We start from the raw sequence: 10,262 nt of genomic DNA, 5'->3' as shown, positions 1-10,262 counted from the left end.
GGCTAGAGCCCCCCCTCCCTATATCACATCTATTTTTTGCAGATGATAGCCTGTTGTTCTTTAAAGCGAATGCTCAGGAGGCAAATGTGATTAAGAACTGCTTTGGGCGCTATGAGGAGATGTCAGGTCAGAAAGTGAATTATCATAAGTCTAACATATGTTTCAGTAAAAACACCAGGGAAGAGGACAGGGAAGTGGTAGCGGCATGTCTGCAGGTTGACCAGGCACCCAACTTCGGGAAATACCTGGGCTTGCCATCTTTTGTTGGGAGGAATAAGATAGCGGTGTTCTCTTACATTGATGATGAAATTAAGCAGAGGATTCGTTCATGGAACAAGAAATTACTTTCGCAGGCAGGTAAGGAGGTCTTGTTGAAGAGTGTAACCCAGTCAATGCCTACTTTTTCAATGAGTATTTTCCTATTACCTGACACAGTTTGCTTATCAATCCAGAGAACTATGAATAGATATTGGTGGGGTACTGGTGTGGATAGGGGATACACTGGAAAGCATGTGATAAATTATGTATCCCTAAGAAGTTTGGGGGTTTGGGATTTAAGGATATCAGGGGATTTAATTTGGCTATGCTAGGGAAGCAAGCATGGCGTTTTCTCACAAACCCCGTCTCCCTTGTTGCAAAGGTTTATAAAGCGCGTTATTTTCCAACTACATCTTTTGTGGATGCCAAGGTAGGAAATTGCCCGAGTTATGCATGGAGAAGTATTATGACAGCTCATAGTATGGTAGTAGCGGGAGTTCGTAGAAGAATTGGTAATGGTGAAACAACATTGATATGGGGATATCCATAGTTACCAGATGATCCTAGCCCCCTCATACAGACTAATATGCCTGAGGAACTGAGAGATGCCCAGGTGGCAGGTTTGACTGATCCACAGACTAATACTTGGGATCCCCATATTTTGACTGATTTATTTGATGAGGAGGATGTCACTAGAATTAGCAGAATTTCAGTAAGCCCCGGATATGAGGACTCATGGTATCGGCTGGGTGATCCCAGGGGAGTTTATACAGTTAAGAATGCTTATAGGAATATTATGGGGACTTATATGCATACTGCTGGGGATTTTGATAAATGGACTGTTATGTGGAAGATGAAGGTTCCCAAAATGGAAAACCTTCCTGTGGAGAGAAATTTGTGATATTCTCCCTACAACTAATAATTTGATTATAAAGAAAGTGAAGGTGGAACGAACATGCCAAATGTGTGGTTTGGCCAACGAAGATGTTATGCATGCTTTAGTTACCTGTGACTATTCTAGACTTGTTTGGAATGTTTCAGGTCTGCATATAACAAATATCATTACCGATTTATTCCCAGCATGGCTTACTGGTGCACTTGCAATGTTAACAGAGGAGCAGAGTGCTCTTATGGTGGCAATCATGTATCAGTTATGGCAATGCCGCAACTCCGCAGTGTGGGACAGCGCTCTCCTTCCACTCGCCGGCGCATGGAGGATGGTGGCCACGACATTGAGTGCTTACCAGAGAGCCAACCATCGCCCTCATCGGCAGGCCGAGACCATGGTGGCAGCTCCGGACGGTGGTCACGACAGGCCCAAGTGTTACGTGGATGCAGGGTTCCGACACGCAATCGGGGAAGCTACCTTCGGTATTGTTCTTCTCTCGTCGGACGGCCAGTTTACGGCGGCTCGGAACGGAAGGTTACCACCTTGTTTTTCGCCACTCATGGCGAAGACCCTAGCCTGTAAGGAAGCTCTATCGTGGTTGTTGGAGAAAGGAGTAGAGGACAAGGAATAATAATACTGATGTTAAACCTTAGTGTATGGATTAAAGGTTGGGACCACAAGTCACTGAGCCATGAGTGTTGCTGTGTACACACCCTAATGCCCTAGGGAAGCAAGCACCCCTCCTTTTATACTGCACTTCAACCTCTTGAAGTAGTCCACGTGTACGATGATCTAGGCACTCTTTCATCCACCAATCACATGTACCACGTCTCCCCCCATGTCTCAGCGCGCCCCACATTAGAGGACACCAAACAAAGGGGGGCGTGCACCACTTCCCCCTTATCAGACCATCATTCACGACCCAAGGCCGGTGTGCCAAGCGTGCGCCGACCACCTGCCGGCAACGGCCAAATCTCCCCCCCCCCCCCCTCCCCCCCAACCCCCAATCTACTTGGGCTAGCACACCATCCATTTGACCTCATGCCAAGCTACTTCAATTGTTTGGTCGACAAGGGCGCCAGGGCCAGAGGATATCGGCGGGAGGCCTCACCATGATAGGAGGACACGCCTTGCCCGGAGGAGGTCGACAGGCAGTAATACCATGGCCTGATGAGGTAGGTGGGTTGCGACGTTATAGCTAGAGGAGGTAAGCGAGTGGCAATGCCATGTCGGGAGGAAGTAGGCGGGCTGCCACGCCATAGCTGGAAAAGGTAGGCAGGTGGCCACGCCATAGCCGAAGAAGGTCAATGCCATGGCCTGAAGAGGTTGGTCGGCGGCAATGCCATGGTTAGAGGAGGTCGGCAAGTGGCAACGCCATGGTTGGAGGAGGTAGGTGAGCACTAACACCATGGCCTAGGGAGGTAGGTGGGCGACGACACCATGGCTAGAGAAGGTTGGTGGGTTGCAACACCATGCTAGAAGAGGTAGGCAGGTGGCGACGCCATAGCTGGAAGAGGTAGGCATGCTGCGACGTCATGGCTGGAGAGTAGGCGGGTGGCTACTCCATGGCTAGAGGAGGTAGGCTGGCAACAACACCCTGGCCGGAGGAGGTCGGCGGGTGACAACGCTATGGCAAGCGTAGGTAGGCGGGCGGCCACGCCTTGGCGGGATGAGGTGATTGGGCTACCCTTCACTTGAGCTACGCTACATTCCACCTTGCTAGCCCATTATGAATTCTTCCTTCTTGGGCTAACATTCTCCTCTACCACTACCTTGGGCCAAGTCTTTTTCAATAAAATGGACCCATAAGGTTCCATGGCCCTATCATAGGTCCGCCAATGGAAGTGTTGTTTTTTACGGGCAAAGAAAGTATAGATGCCCCCGACCTTCTACACGATTTGACCCTCTCGACTCCTGGTCTGAGAAGTTATCCTCTCTTTTGGATAAATTGGTGCTTAGTCCCTATAGCCTTCCCTACATGCTGTTCATTAGGACGACTTAGCTTCCACATGTACCCCTACAAGAAAAAAAGAAGAAGACATTTTTTGCTGCCATCCCTTCGCGCGGGCTCTATGAGACACCACGTCCCGATGGGTATCTTAATGGTCCGACGAGAAGTGGAATATATCGATCGTCAAGATGCGAGAATAAATGCATCGACTACTATAAAGTGAGATAAGATATGTTATCTGCTAAGAAACAAGATAAAATATGCCAACTGCTAAAAAGAGGGATAATAATATGTCGACCGTTGAGAAGTGGAATATAAATATGTCAATCACTAAGAAACATGATAATAGCATGTAGAGCATTAATAAGCAGGATAGATATATGTTGACCGCTGAGTAGCAGGATAATAATATGTCGACCGCTGAGAAGCGAGATAGAAATATGTTGACCGGTGAGAAGCGGGATAATAATATTACGACCACTGCAGAGTAGAATAATAATATGTCGGCCGTTGAGAAGTGGGATAAAAATATGTCAACCGCTAAGAAGTGGGATAATAATATGTCGATCAGTGAGAGACGGGATAGAAATATGTCCACCGTTGAGAAGCGGGATAATGCATCGACTATGATTTTTTTCTTCATCTTTTTTTTTTTTCTCTCTCTCTCTCTCTTTCTGTCTTTCTTTCTTTTTCCCCTTCTGTTGCATGCTGCGCAGCATACCTTGCCTTGCAGGCCCAAGTGAAGATTCGCGCGCCGGGATGAGGGTCATGCCTTGCAGAACCGGGTGAAGATGCATACGGGCCGCTTACTACGCCTTGCTGGCGTCGTAGGGAGATGCAGGCCGCCTACCCTGCCCTGCATACCCAGCTCGTGAGTCCATTTGAGTGTTATTTTTTACTTCAGCATCTCCTATCTATATTATGGAGCTTCCAATTCACGTCGGGACCACTTATCATGTCTGCGGGTCCACTATAGAGTCCATTTTTGTTTTTGTTTTTGTTTTTTAGCAGTTTGCTTCGCCTATAAGCCCAATAAAAAATATATGTCAATATTTTTCTAATGTAGAAATGTTTTTCTTACCTCCTCGAACTGCTTGCAAGCCCACCAAGGTGATGTTATTCGGTCCAGGGCCGTTACCCAGCTTGTGAGTCTTTAATGGTCGGGGTACGGTCTATACTCTCATCGATGTGCTCCTTGCGAAAGTGTTCGAGCTCCCACCATGATGGGTTCCCTCATTTCGGCCCTAGTTTCGCCTCGGGCCCCTTGTGTTGTGGCCCTCTCCTTGGTGGTGCCCGCTTCCTAGCTCGTAGAGTATTGAGTCAGGTAAGGGGATGATTTGCTTGAGTGTTCGGGTCAGTATCTGACGATCAAGCCAATCTGGGTTACGCCCCCCACTGCTAATGGGCATCCCACTCGATAATGACTTTAGCTATCTCCTGAGCAAAAGATTGAACACTAGGTCTGACTCATTCCTAAGAGACTTCAGTTGGTTCTGACGACAATAGCTTCTCCTCCGATGGCTATACTGTCTCTTAGACTATCGTGTCTTCCGAGCGAATTATCGACACTCACGAACTTGACCAACCCCCTCATTGTCGGCTAAAGCATTCTTATGAGTCCGGGGAACATTTGTTTTGTGACTCGGCCAGTTCGGCCGAGAAGAGGACTAAGAATAATAATAATATATCTGTTAGGAATCGAACCCTAGTGTATGAGTTAAACGGCCATGGGTGTTGTTGTATACAGATCCTAATGCCCAGAGGAAGCAAGCACCCCACCTTTTATACAACACTTCAACTTCTTGATATTGTTCACGTGTACGATGATCTAGGCAATCTTCCCTCCACCAATCACGCGTATGACGTATCACGTTTCCCCCCCCCCCCCCCATGTCTCCGCGCCCCACATAAGAGGGCGCCAAGCAAAGGGGCGCACACCACCTACAACCTAACTGACCATCATCCGCGCTCAAGGTCGGTGTGGTGTAGGCACGAGGTGCCCAGCCATGCGGCCAAGGCACCGTGAGGCGCACCTAGTGTGCCAAGCACGCGCCGGTTGCCCAATCCTCTCCCCACCTACTTGGGCTAGCACACCATTCATTTAACCTCATGCAAGCTACTTCAATTATCTGGTCGGTGGGGGCACCATGGTCGGAGGAGGACAGCGGGCGGCCACGCCATGGCAGGAAGAGATAGGCGGGTGGCCACGCCCTGCCCTAAGGAGGTTAGTGGGCGGCCACACCACCATGCCCTCCCCGAAGGAGGTCGACAGGCAGCAATGCCATGGCCTGAGGAGGTAGGTGGGCGGCGATGCCATAGCTGGCAAGGGTCGGCAGGCAGCGCAGGCGGCGATGCCATAGTCGAAAAAGGTAGGTAGGTGGCCTCGCCACTGCCGGAAGAGGTTGACGGGAAGCAACTCCATGGCCGGAGGAGGTAGGCTGGCGGTGTCGCCTTGTCCTGAAGGAGGTAGGGGCAGCGACGCAATGACCCGAGGAGGTCGGCAGGCGATAACGCCATTTTCAAAGGAGGTAGATAGGTTGCGACGCTATGGCCCGAGGAGGTAGGCGTGTAGTGACGCCATGGCCCGAGAAGGTAGGCGGGCAGGCCTTAGCGGGAAGAGGTGACTAGGCCACACTTCACTTGAGCCACCCTACAATCCACATTGCTAGCCCATCATGAATTAATGAATTATATCTTCTTGGGCTACCGTTCTCCTCTACCACCCCCTTGGTCCAAGTTTTTCAAAATAAAATGGACCCCCAGGTTCTCATGGCCCCATCACTCCATCAGTAGTGTGGTTGGTCCACTTTAAAGTTTGTGATATTTTACCAAAATGTTAGTGCATTTTTTTTTAGATTCTCTTGTTTTTGAGTCGTTGATCGTTCTCAGATCATTGGGCAGGATGAGTTTGCAATTTTTACAGTGGGTAGTAATTTTTATGTGATTCAGTACCCAAGTGGCTAAGTGCATGTGTGTGTATATGGGTGTGTGTGTAAAACATGATTTTGAAATGTTTTATAAAGTTTTCATAAGTTATTTTAACAAGAGAAAGATTTTCAGAACACAAAAATATTCAATCTTAAGAGTTATTTTATTTTATTTTATTTTTTATTTTTAGGAAGGGGATATCCAATTACATTCAATGCCTTCACTGAGGCTCCAACCTAACACCTCACACATAAGAGAGCAACGTGGTACCATTAGACTACACAAATATTCAATCTTAAGAGTTTATGTGCATCATAAATAATTATACAATTAAATTTTTTTTTTCTCGTTTTTGTATTATATTTTTAATATTTCAGTCAATTATATTATTTCATTTTTTTTTTGTAAAGCCAACCAAATAATGTTTGTATTAATGAACCAAAGCTGCGATAGAGTCAGGAGGGATTGAATCCCAATACATAAACTGGTCCTGATCAAATGCTAAAGAAGCTAGGATATGAGCATGAGAATTTAAAACTCTAGAAACATAATTTAAAGTGCAATAATTAAACGATGCCATGGCCTCCCTACATTGTTCGACCATAACGCCAACATAGGATAGAATATTTGCTGACACCTGGCGTAGAATGTTCTGTAGTTCCATACAATCCGTGAGCAGGTTAACTTGTATTATTTATATTTATTATTTGGGTCGTCGTTTGGACCGGTATCTCGGACTTTATACATACCAGTTTGGGTCTAGCGTCCCGTGCAATAAAACTACTATTTTCACTACTGGAAATTATGGAATTTCCGACCACCTGAAAGTGATCTTAAATCAAGTCGAAAGCCTTGTTCCGACCACTTTTAGTATCCGGAAAAACCTTTGTTGCTATTTCCAACCACTTTTTGGTATCAACTTGATTTAAGATCACTTTCAAGTGGTCGGAAATTCCATAATTTCCAGTAGTGTTTCCTACCCCCCTTCCCACCCCCCCCCCCCCCCCCTTGTTCCATACTTCCATACCCAGTTTATAGTGGACCTGGTCCTAACAAAACCATCAACTACAAACTACAAAGTGCATTGAACAGTAATATAAAGTGCACTCTGTGATATGTGAAATGCAACCTCTTGAATGAACTTCTACGTATCATTGAATACATTTTGCAAATGTGCGAGATACACTTCAAAATTTAAAATATCTACTAAAATATCACTGTATTTTAAAAAAATAAAATAAAATAAAAAAATCCTTACTTTAGAGCATCCGATCTTCTCCAATCAACAATTATGGTATGCTCAAAATTTTTATTTAGAGAGTGATTTTCACAACATCTCATTCCGACCCACTAATATATACACACATTTCATTTGCATTTCGTATTTTCAAAAAAAAATGTATTTTTGCCCCTTTATTTTCGTCATATTTGACGATTGTCGTGTTTCTCACTCCATGTTGTGACTTCTGACGTTGTGTAGTGGGCCACTCAATGAAGCTTCCTTCCCCATCTACCCTTTTCCCTTTTCAATAAAGTTTTACCAAATTATAGAGTAAATACTCAAAAATGTCCCTCAACTATAGTTAAATTCACAAATTGGTTCTCGACTTTCAATTTTAACCAATTAAGTCCTTAACTTTGCAATTTTAACACGATTTGGTCCTTCGAACACTTCTGCATTAACGTCCGCGCCCGCGCCGTCATCGACGATCTCCAGAAGAACCTGCAGCTCTCATCGGAGCACATGGAGGCCTCCAGGATGACGCTGCATCGGTTTGAAAACACGTTGTCTTCTTCACTCTGGTACGAACTCAACTACATTGAATCCAAAGGGAGGATGAAGAAAGGCGATAGGATTTGGCAGATTGCTTTCGGCGGTGGATCCAAATGTAACAGTGCGGTCTGAAAATACAACCGGGACCTTAAAAAATCGACGATGGACCATGAAATTAATATATATCCTCAAAAATCACAGTCAACAAACGGTCAAATAGACGGAGGACCAAATCGTGTTAAAATTGCAAAGTTAAGGACTTAATTGGTTAAAATTGAAAGTCAATGACCAATTTGTGAATTTAGCTATAGTCGAGGGACTATTTTGGGTATTTACTCCAAATTATAAATGGTTAACCCTTTTTCGGCAAATTATATCGTGCACCGCAGTGCATGATCGATCATGCACCGCGCATCAAAACGACGTCGTTTTGTTTAATGAAAAGAAACAAAATCTTCGCAAAAAATAACTCTGTTCTTTAGTTTCATTTTGTATACACTGCAATTTCAGTTCAACACAACTACAGTTTCATTTCGATATAACTACAGTTTCATTCAATATTTATACACTCAAATATGTGAAAATATTATTTAATTTTATTTTATATACACTATAGTTTCATTAAAACACAATTACATGATCATTTCAATATAGTTACAGCTTCATTGTACAATATGCACTCAAATATGTGAAATGTTATTGAGTTTCATTTTATATATACTCTAGTTTCATTTCACCACAACTACAGTATCATTTTGATATAACTGCAGTTTCATTTGATAATATGAAAATAATATGTGATACAGTGCCAGTTTAGACACACTATAGTGTCACTCCGTTATAACTGCAGAAACGGCGCCGTTTTAACGCGGTGCATAATCAATTATGCACCGCGGTGCACGATATAACGACTGCTCTTTTTCCCTTTTTTTTTTTCTTTTCTAAATATTTCCAATATTATGCGTTTGCTTGTAGAATTAACGGTTGATGAATTCAAGATTGAGCATACTTCAAGTCTTATCTTTCATCTACATTTTGTTGATTACACCAAACACACCATATCTGATCTGATTTTGAAGCACAAACACCACTTATATGTGACAGTAACTCACTAACATCCACCCATAGTGCTTCCATTCATTCATTTGCACCATAAATGATATATATGTTCACTAGTGAAGATGATTGATATTAAGTTTTCTTGATGAATTTTATATTTGTTTGAAATATTTGTTTTTTTTTTTTTAAACATCATTTGGTCAGAATATTTGCACCGTTTTTAATTCTTATTCTTTAGGAAATCAATATGATTTTTTTTTGGTTGTAAATAAAGATAATTGTTGGTTAATTACATAATTAGGTGCATTTGTGAATTTGACAGGTGTGTGCATTCAACTGAAGTTAATAAGGCCCTGTTCGGTAAAAAATTAGCTTATAGGCCAATTTTGATTTTTTGATCACTATTAATTGTTTGATTTAGTTAAAATATCAATATAAGTGTTTGGTTAATTAACTTTTTGCAACTCCAAAATGCTAAAATTCAAAAAGCTACTCCAAACTACTTTTTCAATTAGCTTTTTTAGAAAATAAATTATATATTCCAAACAGCTATTAGCTGACAACTAATTTACCAAACACTTTTCTACAACAGCTAATGTTATCAACTAGTTATACCCTCTAATTAACACAATAAGCTAACAGCTAACAGCTATTTACCAAACACTAAATCTTCTAAAATTTTAATTTAGTTTTAAATTAAATTGAAAAACACCAAATTATATTTATTTTTTTAGTTTAACTTTTAGGGAAAATGACACTTTTTCCCATGAGTTATATGATTATAACACTTTTTTCCCCTGAGTTATTCATGCATCTACATTTGCCCCCTCAATTATTATAAAAGTACCGGTTTCCCCTTCACCCCCCCCCCCTCCCCCTCCCCCCTCCCCCCTCCCCCCGATATATTAAATAGACATTTCTACCCTTAAAATAAATATTTTATTTATTTCTCTTTTTCAACAAATTATTGCTTATACGTAGGAATGACCACGATTTTGTTCCAACTGAACCGAACACTAGCAATCAAATCGAAATTTTTCGGTTATGATTCAGAACCAGAACCCAATATTTGGGTTTCCGTTTATTAAAATCGTGAACTGCAAAAAATGGATCCTGAACCGTGAACCGGATGTTCAAATCCGAACAACTACTAGCATTAGTTTAAAATTAGAATTATAATATTTGCAAATATTGTATGTTCTTTTTCGCATTTATTCTGATTTTCACATATAAGTATATATAACCGCGATTTGGTTTTAATTTTGAACCGTTGATTCACGATTTCAGATTCAATTTGAACTGCTGGTTTAAACTTTTTTTATTTTTTATTTTTAAAATATTCTAAATTCAACAATTAATGTATTTTATTTTTTCAATTCAGAACCTTTCTGTTTTGTTGCTAT

Source organism: Ipomoea nil, unplaced genomic scaffold (genome assembly GCF_001879475.1).
Source record: "Ipomoea nil cultivar Tokyo-kokei standard unplaced genomic scaffold, Asagao_1.1 scaffold3043, whole genome shotgun sequence".
Taxonomy (NCBI): domain Eukaryota; kingdom Viridiplantae; phylum Streptophyta; class Magnoliopsida; order Solanales; family Convolvulaceae; genus Ipomoea; species Ipomoea nil.
Note: the sequence above shows the minus strand (reverse complement) of the source record.